Raw genomic sequence first — 14,821 nt, 5'->3', positions numbered from 1 at the left:
CCGTTGACTCTCTCGTAATACCCCCCTCCCCTCACGGCACCATGTTTTGTCCTTTTCCAACTTTCAACTAACTCTAGCTTCCTGCAACCCTTCCCTTGGTAGGAAGCATGCCTATCCCACTTTTGCCCATTGTCCATTGCATCTAAAGATCTCCCTTTGCCAGATACACTGCCACCTGCTGGACAACCAGGCACAGTGCATGAAATACAATACATAAATTACATAGCAATATTATTAAGGCACAGTATCAGAGGACCTGGAATTAAATACACAGATGGCATTACTTACTGGCCATCACATTACAGACTATCTAGGTGTAAGAATGGTAGTTCCCCCTCTGGGGTACTACAAGTATCCATAGAAAACATTTTTTATTTTTTTTTATTTTACTTTTTCATATTGGTAATACTATGCCATTAAAAATTAAATGCTAAATATTGTCCTTCTGTAGCAGTCATTACACAGAGATAAAACCCCTATGAAGGCAAACGGGGAGCTCATTGGCAGTTTACTGCTGCTGTGAGGGAAAGATGTTATCTGCTCGTATAATAGTAAATGATAGAATTGGGATGATGGTTTGTCAGCTCTATTGTTCTCTTGATAGGCTTAGATAAAGATGTCCATAGAAGAGCAGTTCATTAATCGGTGTTCTGTGTTCTAATTCACTCACTCATCCTCTTCTCTCTCTAGTTAGAGTGAATGGTCTGAATGAGAAAGTCAAGCGAGGCCAAACAAATGAGAAAGTTAGTGAGGACAGGAAGTAGAGTAAATTAAGTGACTTAAAAAAATTATATACAGACAACCATCAACCTGTTTTTTGTAAATATAAATTGTTATAAGCATAAAATATTCGCATATAGACTGGTAATATGTGAGAAAATAAATTTAATGGTTGTGTTCCATGCAGCTTCAGGAACTCTCATTCTATTACAAACTGGTGTTTGGCAGTGAGTTCAAAGCTCTGCTTAGTGTTACCAGATGATGGCATAATCAGGATATAATTACTATCTGGTTTGTTGGGAGTGAAGGGAGATGACTGCTGGCCTGTCCCCTGCCGCCGTGGGGGCTAGGAAGAAGTAACAAATTCTGCTGCAACATGGCGTGCAACAGAATCTGAGCCAGATATATGCCACAAAAGTGGTGTATATCTGTTCATAAATGACCCCCTATATGATCAAGTATACCTCATTTAATTGCCGGTATACTGGGTTAGCCTCTTTGTGGTAAAAAAAGTGCTGATCATGAAGAAAAATAATTTATGAACTAGCCTTTCCATTTGGCACCATTAAAGCAAAACTAGAAAGTGCTGCTCAACAATGGAAAAAATGGCCTTCTTGTTCATATGATGATAGCTACGCTACTGACACAGTGTGACCTCAGCCTTACTTATTTTATATCTGATTTGCTTGTCCATCTGGTATAAATTGATGAACTCCACAACATAGGTACAGCAAACACATTCTATAAGTTAACCAATACCTATACTGATACCTATTAATAATATGCCACGATTGTGTTCAATAATGTTGAACAAATTAAAGTGAAACAAATTGACTTCCATACGAATTTAAGGAAAAATTTGATTCGCCATGAATCCGAATTTCCTCTCTCTTCGTGGTAACAAATATTTTTTTTTTCTAAAAATGGTGTAAACACGTGTTACAAAGTGAAAGTGAAAAGCCCCGGAACGTGATATGACCCATAATGCCATGCAGCCAGCCAATTAGCAGATGTGGTTCAGGCCCAGGCACACCAGCAACTTGACCAGGTGATGGCAACTCCGCCTCCATGTTGTAATCATGGGATTTTTGCGCCAAAGTCCTCCTCATCCTTCACCTTGTCATCAGCCTCCATTGTACGCACAGTTCAGAGTGGTTCTCCAGCATACCACGGCGTTGTCACCCGGTTCTGCACCTGGTCAGCCTGAGCTAACAGAGTCACACCAGGGAGGAACTGCTCCACATTATCAACCAAGAAATTGAATTCTGTTTGTTTCCTCGTCAACTGGAGATAGGAACCATGGTCACCGATAACGGGAAGAACATGTTTGTGCTGCGTCAGGGAGGTCTGACTCATGCGCCCTGCATGGCACACATCTTCAATTTGGTTGTCACCAGGTTCCTGAAGTCTTCCACCCAACTGTGAGACATCTTGAAAATGTCAAAGAAACTATGCATGCACTTCAGACACTCTTATGGTGCAAAACATGCCCTCCTTGAGCTTAAAAGGCAGAATTGTGTTCCCCTACATCACCTCATATGCGATGTTTCCACACATTTGAACTCCATGCTACATATGTTGGACTGACTATATGAGCAGAGGAAACCCGTGACCGATTTCTTGATGATCCAGACGGACAGGACTACTCCACGGTGTAACTTTGAAAGTGGCCATTTGCTCAGGCCCTTTGAGGAGGCAACTTTATTTGTTAGTCACCAAGACTACAGGATGAATTATGTCATTCCACTCCTTCATGTCCTGGAGGGGATGCTGGTAAATCTGACTGGCGAAGGGACAAGAGACATGGCACCTACATCTCACAGCCACCTGAGCCCTGTGGAGGCTGAACTGGCACAGGAGGAGGACATAAATGCCCAAGAATTCTATCCAGAACTAGGTTGTTTATCAGCCCAAGTGACAGGAGAGGAGCAGGAGGAGCTAGAGGGCGATGATGAAGCAGACGCAGATGAACCCTACAGACCATGGCATTATGAAGTGTAGATGGAGGCAGGGAGTCTCTCTAAATCCCTTGCGCAAATGGCCAGATACGTGCTGAGTTGCTTGCGTAGTGACAGCCGTATTATTACCTTTCAGCAGAGGGATGACTAGTGGCTCTTCACAATATTAGACCCTTGCTACCGGTACAAAATGGAGGCCTTTTTTATACCTTCTGAGAGGGATGAAAAAGTCCACTACTATCGAGATATCCTTCATAGTTGGTTGGTTGTTGCCTATGTGCACCATCGCCCATCCTCAGGAAGGTGTAACTGGGTGGACCCTCTGAGCTCATGCTCCACTGCCATGACTGCTGGACGGGGTGGAGGAAGGGGCAGGAGCAGCACCTATCAGCGGCAATTCATGTAGAGTCTACGATGAGCAGTTTTCTTTAGCTGCCTACTGAAGAAACCATCCAGCAACAGGACATGGAATAGAACCTTAACCAGAACGTGGTGGCATACTTAGACTGCACCCTGTCACCCCAGATCCAAGATCCCCTGGACTACTGGGCAGAAAAATTTGAATTGTGGCTGCAACTGGACAAGTTTTCCCTGGGTTAGCTTTCCTGCCCGGCCAGTAGTGTGGCATCAGAGCAGGTGTTTAGTGTGGCAGGTGGCATAGTTACCCCAAAGAGAACTCACCTTTCAATACAAAATGTTGAGAGACTAACCTCTATAAAGATGAATCAGGCCAGGATCAACCAGGATTTCCAGACACCGGTGCCTGATGCAACAGACTAGATCATCCTGGCAGTAATGATCTGACTGTAGTGTGTTGCCACACCAGGACATTGTCACAAATGGCCTGTTGCTTTTGGCCACATGCTGCTGCCACTGTTCTGATGCTGCCACCTGCCTGATGCCACACGCCTGCTGCCTCCACAGCCATCTGCTCCTACTGTGATCTGCCACCATCTTGTGCTGTTACTGCCAACACTGTTGCCTCCCCCCCTTCCCATTATGGGGCCACTATTGTGACTTTTCATGCTGTTGCCATCCTCACCACTCTGTTCCAGGGCCACATTTGTGACTTTTCATACTGTACCCTCACCGCTCTATTCTGGGGTCACTATTGTGACTCCTCATTCTGTTGCCACCTTCACAAGTCTGTTACGGGAATGCGCGTTGACATCATTGTTTATTTTTTCATCAGAAGAACATTAAATTAACAAAAAAAAAGGGTCCTGTCACTTAAGTGTCCATAAGGCCTCTATCACATGGTTAGTATTTAGCATCAGGATTTGATCATGATTTGGAAGCCAAAAGCAGGAGTGGGTCCAAAACACAGAAGACATGCATATGTTTCCATCACATGTTATCTCTGTTTTGGACTCACTCCTGTTTTTGTCTTCCAATACTGATCAAATACGGAAGCAAAATACTGACCAAATACTAACCGTGTGATAAAGACCATTAGGTCTCATGCATACGACCGTATGGATTTTGCAGTCTCCAAAAAACGGATCAGCAAAAAATACAGATGACGTCCGTGTGCATTCCATATTTTGCGGAACGGAACAGCTTGCTCCTAATAGAACAATACTATCCTTGTCCATAATGCGGACAATAATAGGATATGTTCTATTGTTTTGCGGAACGGAAATACGGAAATGGAATGCAAATGGAGTACCTTCCTTTTTTTGGGCAGACCCAGTGAAATTAATTGTTCCACATACGGCCCGCAAAAAAAAAAAAAAAAGGAACGAACACTGAAAGAAAATGCGTTCGTGTGCATGAGGCCTTAAAGTCCTGCATGCAGGACTTCTTCTTTTCCATCTGAATAAAACCGATTTCAAGCTCAAATGGCCAAAGCTCATGCACATTGAGCATGAGGCCTCTATTACACGATCAGTATTTTGCATCAGGATTTGATCATGATTTGGAAGCCAAAAGCAGCAGTTGGTCCAAAACACAAAACAGATTCAAATATTTCCATCACGTTTTATCTCTGTTTTGGATCCACTCCTGTTTCTGCCTTACAAATAATGATCAAATGCTGACGGTTTGAAGGCCAGATGCTCCAAATATAGGATCCACTTTTTGGGGCTTTTTTTATTGACTGATCAGAAGAAAGCAAAAATAAACTGATGTGAACACAGCCTTACTGCTTACACCATCCCCCCTGTCATGGGGCCACTACTTTAATCTTGAGCCACTGTAGGGTTAAGCCCACTCTGGTAAATTAGACCTGATGATAACATTGACCTGTAAGGCTGTGTTCACACTTCTGTTATTTGGTCAGTTGTTTCCATCACTTACCCTGGGTTCACACCTGAGCGTTTTACAGCGCGTTCAAACGCGCTGTAAAATGCTCAAGACATGAAATCCAATGCTTCCCTATGGGAATGGTTCACACCTGGGCGTTTTACAGCGCGTACGAACGCGCTGTAAAACGCCCGACGCTCAAACAAGTACTTGAGCTTCTTTGGGGCGTTTTGACGCGCGTTTGTGGCCATAGGACACTGCAGTCAATGACACAAACGCGCGTCAAACGCGCGTTTACTATTACAAAAAACGCGCGACAAAAACGCGCGTAAAACGCGCGTTTGCGCAACGCTCAGGTGTGAACCCAGGGTTATTGTGAGCCAATTCAGGAGCCAAGCCTACTCTCAGATTAGGTATCATTAATAGATCTGCACCTATTTTGTGGTTTTGAAGCCACACCTACTTTGGGCTGGCAATAACTGATGAGAATAACTGAGTCATTGGGACACAGCTCCTGCAGGGGTGTGCAGCGTTTTTTTTTATTTTGCTTTGCTGAAGGCTGCTGTATGCTTTTCTTTTGGTTTAGTTAGAGTTTAGCTAGGACTGTTAGTGGCTTGCTTGCATAATGTGACCTGCCTGTCATTCTGACCCACAGTAACTGTTTTGCTACCAGAAAGAACTAGCTATGCATGTTGCTGCACTGCACAGTGATGTACATCAGGAAACATTTTCCCTAAAGTTTAACTGCAGGCCCAGATAGACCTGATTTAACGCGCTTTGTGACAAATTAATTAGAAATGAAGCGAATTACATGGAGAAATTCGGTGAAGCGACCAAATCAAATTTGTGAAAACTTTGCTCATCCTGTTATTTGAAGGCACCCATTATATTGTGCTATGCCTCTTTATAAAAGCCAAATTACATAACTGTAGGTATTTTGCATGTAAGGCCCCATTCACAGTTGCATTGGCATTCCGGCAGGCTGTTCCGTTAGCCTGTTCCTCCATAAATGCCAGCTGTAGGCCAGACAAAAAAGCAATATTTGTTCTGCCGAAACCCGGTATTTATGCCAGAAAGGCGTCTGAAACACTGCCGGATCCCATTATAGGCAAAGGGGATTCAGCGGTATATGTCCATATGTCTGGCAGTGCCAGATATGGTAAACTTCGGTAGACTGATCCTCTGTCAGATCAGGCTACCAGATTACCAACACAAATGTGAATAAAGCCTAAAAGATGTGCGGAGTGAGCTCTCAAGCTGAACCTGCTCCAAAAGTAGCACATGCCTGCAGTGTAGTATAGCTGACACCTGGCCACGTTGACCGGGATCGGAGATGACTCTGATTCTGGTCATTTAACCCCTGATTCTGGTCATTTAACCCCCTCAGTTGCTTCCTCTGTCCACTGATCAGAGCTCCTCTAGTTTCAGGGTTCCAGTCTGTTACTATGGCAGCCTGGGACTTTGTGAAATGACCTCCCCCCGGTCCAAATTTTTCATATAAAAATGAAATGCATAATTGGTGTCGTTGTGTCTAAAAATGGCTATTAAAATATCAAGATATTTGTGCTCTGTGAACACTGTAATGAAAAAAAATAATAATTTAATGGCGGATTTGCAGTTTTTGGGTCACTTAGCCCCAACCCGCAATTTTTTTTATAACATGTGATAAAAATATGTTTTCCAAAATGGTACATCCAACATTCCAGGGAATTGACACTGCTAAAATTCCATGTTTATTATATCTTAGGACTCCTATACCGAAATACTAAATATAATCACTATCATAGTTCAGTTTATTGCTTAAGCTCAGTCGTTATAACTAATATCATGCCAGGACAATTACATTTAACCCCTTAAGGACCGGACTCATTTTCACCTTAACCCCTTGAGGACCGGGCTCATTTTCACCTTAAGGACCAGGCCATTTTATGCAAATCTGACCAGTGTCACTTGATGTGGTAATAACTTTAAAACGCTTTGACTTATCCAGGCCATTCTTGACATTCCCCATATGTCTACTTCATGTTTGGATCATTTTGGGAATGGCATTTTATTTTTTGGGAATGTTACAAGGCTTAGAAGTTTAGAAGCAAATCTTGAAATTTTTTTTAGAAATTTTTAAAAACCCACTTTTTAAGGACCAGTTCAGGTCTGAAGTCACTTTGTGAGGCTTACATAATAGAAACCACCAGAAAATGACCCCATTATAGAAACTACACCTCTCAAGGTATTCAAAACTGATTTTACAAACGTTGTTCCTTTAGGTGTTCCACAAGAGTTAATGGCAAATGGAGATAAAATTTGAGAATTTAATTTTTTGGGGCAAATGTTCCATTTTAGTCAATTTTTTTCCTTAACAAAGCAAAGGTTAACAGCCAAACAAAACTCTATATTTATTGCCCTGATTCTGTAGTTTGCAGAAACACCCCATATGTGGCCGTAAACTACTGTATGGGCACACAGTAGGGCATAGAGAGAAAGGTGCGCGTGTGGTTTTTGGAAGGCAGATTTTGCTGGACTGGTTTATTTACACCATGTCCCATTTGAGGCCCCCCTGATGCACCCCTAGAGTAGAAACTCCATAAAAGTGACCCCATCTAAGAAACTACACCCCTCAAGGTATTCAAAACTTATTTTACAAACTTTGTTAACCCTTTAGGTGTTGCATAAGAGTTATTGGAAATTAAATTAGAGAATTTAAATTTTTTGGCAAATTTTCCATTTTCTCCAGTAACAAAGCAAGGGTTAACAGCCAAACAAAATGCTATATTTATTGCCATGATTCTGTAATTTGCAGAAATACCCCATATGTGGCCGTAAACTACTGTACAGGCACACAGTAGGGCGTAGAGGAAAAGGTGTGCCGTGTGTTTTTTGGAAGACAGATTTGGCTGGACTGGTTTATATACACCATGTCCCATTTGAAGCCCCCCTGATGCACCCCTAGAGGAGAAACTCCATAAAAGTGACCCCATTTTGGAAACTACGGGATAAGGTGGCAGTTTTGTTGGGACTATTTTTAGGGTACATATGATTTTTGGTTGCTCTATATTACATTTTTGTGAAGCAAGGCTACCAAAAATAGAAATTCAGAAATTTCATCTCCATTTGCCATAAACTGTTGAGGAACACCTAAAGGGTTAATGAGGGGTTAATAAAAGGGTTACCTTGAGGGGTGTAGTTTCTTAGATGGTGTCATTTTTTGGGGGGAGTTTCTACTCTAGGTGTGCATGAGGGGTTCTTCAAATGGGACATGGTGCCAAGAAAAAAGGCCATCAAAATCTGCCTTCCAGAAACCATATGGCGTTCCTTTCCTTCTGCGCCCTGCCGTTTGGTCATACAGTAGTTTACTACCACATATGGGGGGTTTCTGTAAACTGCAGAATCAGGGTAATAAATATTAAGTTTTGTTTGGCTGTTAACCCTTGCTTTGTTACTGGAGAAAACGGTTTAAAATGGAAAATTTCCCCAAAAATTGCTGTTTTGGCACCATTTTTATTTGATTTTTTTGACCGTGTTCATCTGAGGGGTTAGGTCATGGGGTATTTTTATAGAGCAGATTCTTACGGATGTCTACTTTTGTAAAATTTATTTATGTTTTAAACTATATTATCTTTTTATAAACAAAAAAAAATCATTTTAGTATCTTCATAGTCTGAGTCAGTGTTTTTTTTAAAGTTTTTAGCTGATTTATCTTAGGTAGGGGCTCTTTTTTTGCGGGATGAGAGGACGGTTTTATTGGCACTATTTTGGGGGACATATGACTTTTTGATCGCTTGCTATTACAATTTTTGTGATGTAAGGTGACAAAAAATACCTTTTTTTTTGCACCTTTTTTTTTATTACCGTGTTCATCTGAGTGGTTAGGTCATGGGGTATTTTTATAGAGCAGATTCTTACAGACGTGGCGATACCTAATATGTCTACTTTTTTTATTTATTTTAGTTTTACAAAATAATATTTTTGAAAAAAAAAGTTTGTGTCTCAATTCTGAGAACCATAGTTTTTTCCTATTGTCAGTGGCTAATTGGAATTAAAATTGGGGAAGGGGATTATAAATTTAGTACTCCATGGAAGTGTGGTACTCCCTGAAGCAACTGTCAATGCAGAGGCCCGAATGATCGGGGCATGTGTCACACTGAGTAGTGGTGTCCTTCCGTATCCCCCTCCTGTGACACACTCTGCACTTTTTTGGGGTCCGTCCCTTCTTTCCAGTATGGGGGACCACACCTGGAAAGTGTTGGCCAGGGACGATCCGGGCGCTTCCAGTTCCTGAGGTACTCTGGCCTGCTCTTTCCCAGTCAAAAAATATCTGGGCCTTGAGGACTGCCTCAAAAACTGAAGGCATTTCCCTGTGTTGCCAGCGCTCTGGGACAGCACAAAAGAGTTGTACAAGGCAACCTGTACTAAGTAGACCGCAACTTTTTTGTACCATGCCCGAGTTTTGCGCATGGCATTATATGGCTTGAGGACTTGATCAGAGAGATCAACTCCTCCCATATACTGATTGTAGTCGACGATACAATCGGGCTTGAGGACCGTTGCCTCGGTACCTCGCACAGGGACAGGGGTGATGCCGTTACCGTGAATTGTGGACAGTACAAGGACATCCCTCTTGTCCTTATATCTGACCAGCAACAGGTTTCCACTGGTAAGGGCATGGGTAGCACCCCTGGGGATAGGTACCTAGAGGGGGTGGGTAGGGAGGCCGCATTGATTTTTCCGCACGGTCCCACAAGCGGACGTGGATCTGGCGGCGAGGGACTGGAACAAGGGGATACTAGTATAAAAGTTATCCACGTACAGGTGGTAACCCTTATCTAGCAGTGGATGCATAAGGTCCCACACAAGTTTCCTGCTAACACCCAGAGTAGGGGGACATTCTGGGGGTTCAATACGGGATTCTCGCCCCTCATACACACAAAACTTGTAAGTGTACCCTGAGGTACTCTCACAAAGTTTGTACAGCTTCACGCCATACCTTAGAGCAGTGATGGCGAACCTTTTAGAGACCGAGTGCCCAAACTGCAACACAAAACCAACTTATTTATCACAAAGTGCCAACACGGCAGTTTAACCTGAATACTACAGTTCAATATAGTATATGTTCCATGCACTTTGTCATTTAGCTATATAGCCTGCCTGCATTGAATGTGCTGCCTGTACTGTTCATAGTGCGCCCTGCGTTGATGAATGGCAAGAAAAGCCTAAGGCATATAGGAATGCCTTAGACTTTTTCCAGGGCATGGGTGCCCACAGAGAGGGCTCTGAGTGCCGCCTCTGACATCCGTGCCATAGGTTCGCCACAACTACCTTAGAGGGAACATACTGGTGGAAAATGAGTCTCCCCTTCAAAGCAATGAGGGACTCATCAACAGCAACCTCCCTTCCAGGTACATAGGTCTCCACAAATTTGGCCCCAAAGTGATCGATGACCAGCCTGATTTTGTACAGGCAGTCATAGGCAGGATCACCTTGGGGGGGGGGGGGGGCATGCTGCATTATCTGAATAATGCAGGCATTTCCGGATGGCCTCAAACCGGGAGTGTGTCATGGCCGTACTGTAAAGTGGACGTCCCACTCCAGTAATGCCTGACACTAGGTTTCTTGACTAGGCCCATATGCAGCACGAGGCCCCAAAATGTCTTTATCTTGGCTACACTGACCGGAGTCCAGCCACCGGCCCTAGCCAAAAAGGAGCCCGGTTGTTGAGCAATGATATGTTCGGCGAACAGGTTCGTTTGCTACACCATCAGGCTCACAAAGTGGTCACTGAAAAAAATACTAAAATAGTCATATTCAGTGAAGCCCACTGTGTGAATCTGGATTTCTGGTTGGCCAACAAAATCAGGAATCGCAGGCTCAAAATGCTCTGGGGTACACCATGCAAGATTACCGGTAGGGGGCTCTGGTGGACTTAACTGGTGGGCCGGAAAACTAGTGCGAGCCCCGGAGCTTCTCGTACTAGTGTGGGCCACAGGGTCCCTAGCATGGCGGTCCCCTTGCTCTGCCCTGCGGCATCTCCGCCGCCTTGGGGTCTCATCATCATCGCTAGATGATGAGGAGGACGCGGATGACAAAAGGAAAGTCGGGTCATCCTCGTCCTCACTGAGACTCTCAGAGTCGGAGGCAAGCTGGGCATATGCCTCCTCGGCTGAGAACATCCGACGGGTCATAGGGGAGTGTGTGTGTGCAAAAATCTTTATTTGGTGTGCGTGTGTGTGGGGGCACGGGTGTTCACGTACTTACCCTAAACCGAACAGAAAAAATTAAATAAATACATTTTAAAAAAGAGCAAAAAATTTGAAAAAAAAAATAAAATAAAAAAAATTCTAACTCGCTGATCAGCAGTGGGGTGTGCGATGCGCTAACAGTGGCCGGACGCTAAGAGTGCCGACCACAGTCAGCGTACGCAGAAAAAAATAATGCTTGCGCCCCAAAAAAAGTTGTGGGGGGGAGGCAGGGGGGTAAGCTGCAGCACCCCTGGGGGGGTCTAGGGTCACACAGTGGACCCCAGACACCCGATTTAGGGTAATGCAAACAAAAACCTTTTTTTCCCCACTAAACTTCCATTACCTCTCAGGATCGCAGGATGGTGATTGGTGGTGTATTATCACACCACCGATCACAATCCTGTTCCGGGTTATCGGGTCCCCAGACACCCGAATAACCCAGAAACGCAGCAAACCGCAGGTCTGAATTGTCCAGATATGACGTACATGTACGTCACGGGTCCTTATGGGGTTAAACAGAAGCAGATCCAGAAATACAAAAGTAAATGGACAGTTTGTGTGAAGTCTTCAGAAATAGAGCTGTTTATTTCAGATGGTGAACAGATGTGTTTGGTACACATGCAGAGACGGAAACACTACGCGCGGCAGTGATCGGAAATTAACAGGGCGTACCTGTAGGCCCTGTGTCCTTAAGTACCGGGACATCATGGCGTACCTGTATGCCCCCTGTGTCCCCAAGAGGTTAAATGATGACTTAACCTTTGTGCAATTGTTGATCTCTCAGCTATCAACCTTTTCGCAACTGACTATGTGTACATTGTGATGTCTTGATACGTGATTATGTACTATTCCTTACTTGTTATTTTTCAATAAAACGAGTAAAAAAATATACTACTTGGTCTGCCAAAAAGGAGCACTCATATAGCTATGTTAATGGAACATTTTTAAAAGTTATGGCGCTTGGAAGTCAGTAAGGGATAGTGAAAACACAAAAATGAAAATTGGCCCAGTCCTTAAGGGTTAAAGGAATGTTTCCACCATTGTGCGTTATGAAATGCTTAATAGAACATGGTTGTTTCCTATGAAGAGCAAGAACAAAAGCATGGCCTGCTCTCCAGATGCTGCCTGAGAACAAAACCAGAAAGTTTTCAGGATACTAGAGTATTCCAGAGATTGGACCACCTCCAGTCAATCATTTATGATATATCCCATTCATAGGCTGTAACTTATGTGAGGGCAGATTCACACATAGGTTTTTAGTGGCATTTTTCTGCACTTTTACAGGTTTTTCATGGTGTTTTGGTGCCGTTTCTGCTGAATAAATGGCAGCTCCAGATGTTAGCTGAAAGTTTGTTGGAAATATGAAATGCAATGTTTTTTTTCCTACTGCTGTTCTTTTAATGTGTGGCGTTTTTTGTCTCTGGCGATTTTTAAATGCAGCATGTGGAAGCAATGGCATTTTTAGGATATTTTTTTTTTCATTTCCTTCTGTATAAGGAAAACATGCAATCCACATATTTGTTTTGAAAAGGAAATGGCACTAAAAACCACCATAAAAAACACATTCAGTATAGTAAAAATGCACTTGGTTTCTATTACGTTTTTAATCAAATTTGTATGTGATGGAAGCCTAAGGGTTCATGCACATGACCATTGTTTGTGTGCGCATCCGAGCTGCATTTTTTGTGGTTAGGATGCGGAAATATTTGCTTTAATGGGGCCACAAAAGATGCCTCCGTTGCTCTGTTCTATGGCCCTGCAAAAAAAAAAAAAAATATAGAACATGTCCTATTCTAGTCTGTTATGCGGACAAGAATAGACATTTCTATTTATGGATGGCCCATTCCGTTCCACAAATTGCAGAACGCACACGGATGGCATCCGTGTTTTGCGGATCCGCATTTTGCGGCTCTCAAAGCACAGATCGCTCGAATGCTTGAGCCCTAAGTGTGTGTATTCCATACTTATGGCTTTGACATGTGTATAGTCATTTTCAGATGAGCGTTATATAGCCACATTTCTTCCATAATGTTAGTTCATTAGACCCATGGTCAGACTGGGGTTTGCCGCTGTTATACAGTGCCTGGACTTTCTAATTAAATCAACTAAAGATGTAATATCAACCTTCTTATGAAAGGGGATTTCTGACGATATTGACCACGTATCCTCAAGACAGGCTATGATCCTTGAAGCAGACAGCCAGCACCTCAACAGATATGATACTGGTGACCTATCCAGGTCATCAATATTTTTAGCTCAGAAATCCCCTGTAAAGGGAAATTCCCCCAATTAACACTTTCTACTATTTACAGAATAAGTGATAACTGTTAGGTCACTAGCACTCTCACCAGTATGGAGGTCATCAGCATGGCTACTTGTATGGAGCAGCCATCTAGCATGTACTCTGCCACTTCATTCAAATCTTTGGGTGTTATTTTATGGCCTAATTTATTCACTTAAAAAAATATATATACCACTAAAAAATGTAAGATAAACACAGGCAAAGGCAATTTTTTTTGTGTATAATAAGCATTATTACAGGATATTATTAGCATATTACTCATTGTACATTACATCACAACTAGGGTGTAGCGAATCGAAGTATCTCAAGTGGACTTTGGTCAGTGAAAATTCAATTCACCGCTAAGGCCAGGTTCACATTGGCGTTATTTAATTCCTTTATAGGAATTCTAGGACGGAATGCAAAACGGAAGCCTTTAAGAGGCATTTTGTTTTGCTCTGTCCGTTTGTTTCTTCACGCTCAAATGGATAAGGTGAATATTTTTTAAAACTGATTAACTACTTAAAACCCTCATTTTTAATCTCGGCGATCAGCGATGAGGTTCAATGATGGAGGGTGGCACAATTGCCGTTCCCCGTCATTGCACCCGCTACTTACACAAATATGTCCTTCGTGATGAAGTACTTCATCACAAAGCGAATTTCTTTGTGAAATTCAGCAAAGCAGCCAAAACAACTTTTTCGAAACGTCGCTCGACACTAATCACAACAATATTGATCACATAAAAATGAAAACCATTCAGGCATAACTAGACACATTGCGGTTAACACCGTTTCACTGTATATATAGGGTTAGGTTATATTTGAATTTACATTTTCCGCAAGTAATCACTCAACAATTTTTTTGCAGATGGGTATCTCCTAGAGCAGTGATAACGAACCTTTTAGAGACAGAGTGCCAAACTGCAACCCAAAACCCACAGCAATTTAACCTGAGTACTGGAGTCCAATCAAGTATATATTTAATGTACTTTATCATTTAGCTATAATAGCCTCCTATAGTCAATGTGATGCCTGTGCCCATTCCCGCGCCCCCGCTGATCAATGGCAGGAAAAGTATAAGGCATATTGGTATGCCACAGAATTTTTCCAGAGTGTTGGTGCCCACAGAGAGGGCTCTGAGTGCCGCCTCTGGCACCTGTGCCATAGGTTCACCGCCACTGTCCTATAGGAAGAGAGTGATGTCTCTAGTGCCATCTGTCTCCACAAGGCCTCTTTTACATGGCCATGTGCTGGGGACCGCAAATTGCGGTCCGCAGTGCACATGCACCGACCGTGGGCCAGCCGCATGTGGATCGGGGAACCATATACCTGAATGGGGTCCGCGATCCGTCTGTTCCGCAAAAAGATAGAATAAGTTCTATA

The 14,821-nt window shown here is 43.0% G+C and overlaps 1 protein-coding gene across 1 annotated transcript in view; it reads left to right on the top strand.

Moving 5' to 3' along the window:
* Positions 1-14,821, top strand: part of CCDC3 (coiled-coil domain containing 3) — a 102,279-nt gene that overhangs the window by 42,153 nt on the left and 45,305 nt on the right. The window lies entirely within an intron of this gene.

Source organism: Bufo gargarizans, chromosome 2, assembly GCF_014858855.1.
Source record: "Bufo gargarizans isolate SCDJY-AF-19 chromosome 2, ASM1485885v1, whole genome shotgun sequence".
Taxonomy (NCBI): domain Eukaryota; kingdom Metazoa; phylum Chordata; class Amphibia; order Anura; family Bufonidae; genus Bufo; species Bufo gargarizans.
The sequence above is the reverse complement of the archived record's forward strand: the minus strand, read 5'-3'. Positions and strand labels throughout refer to the sequence as shown.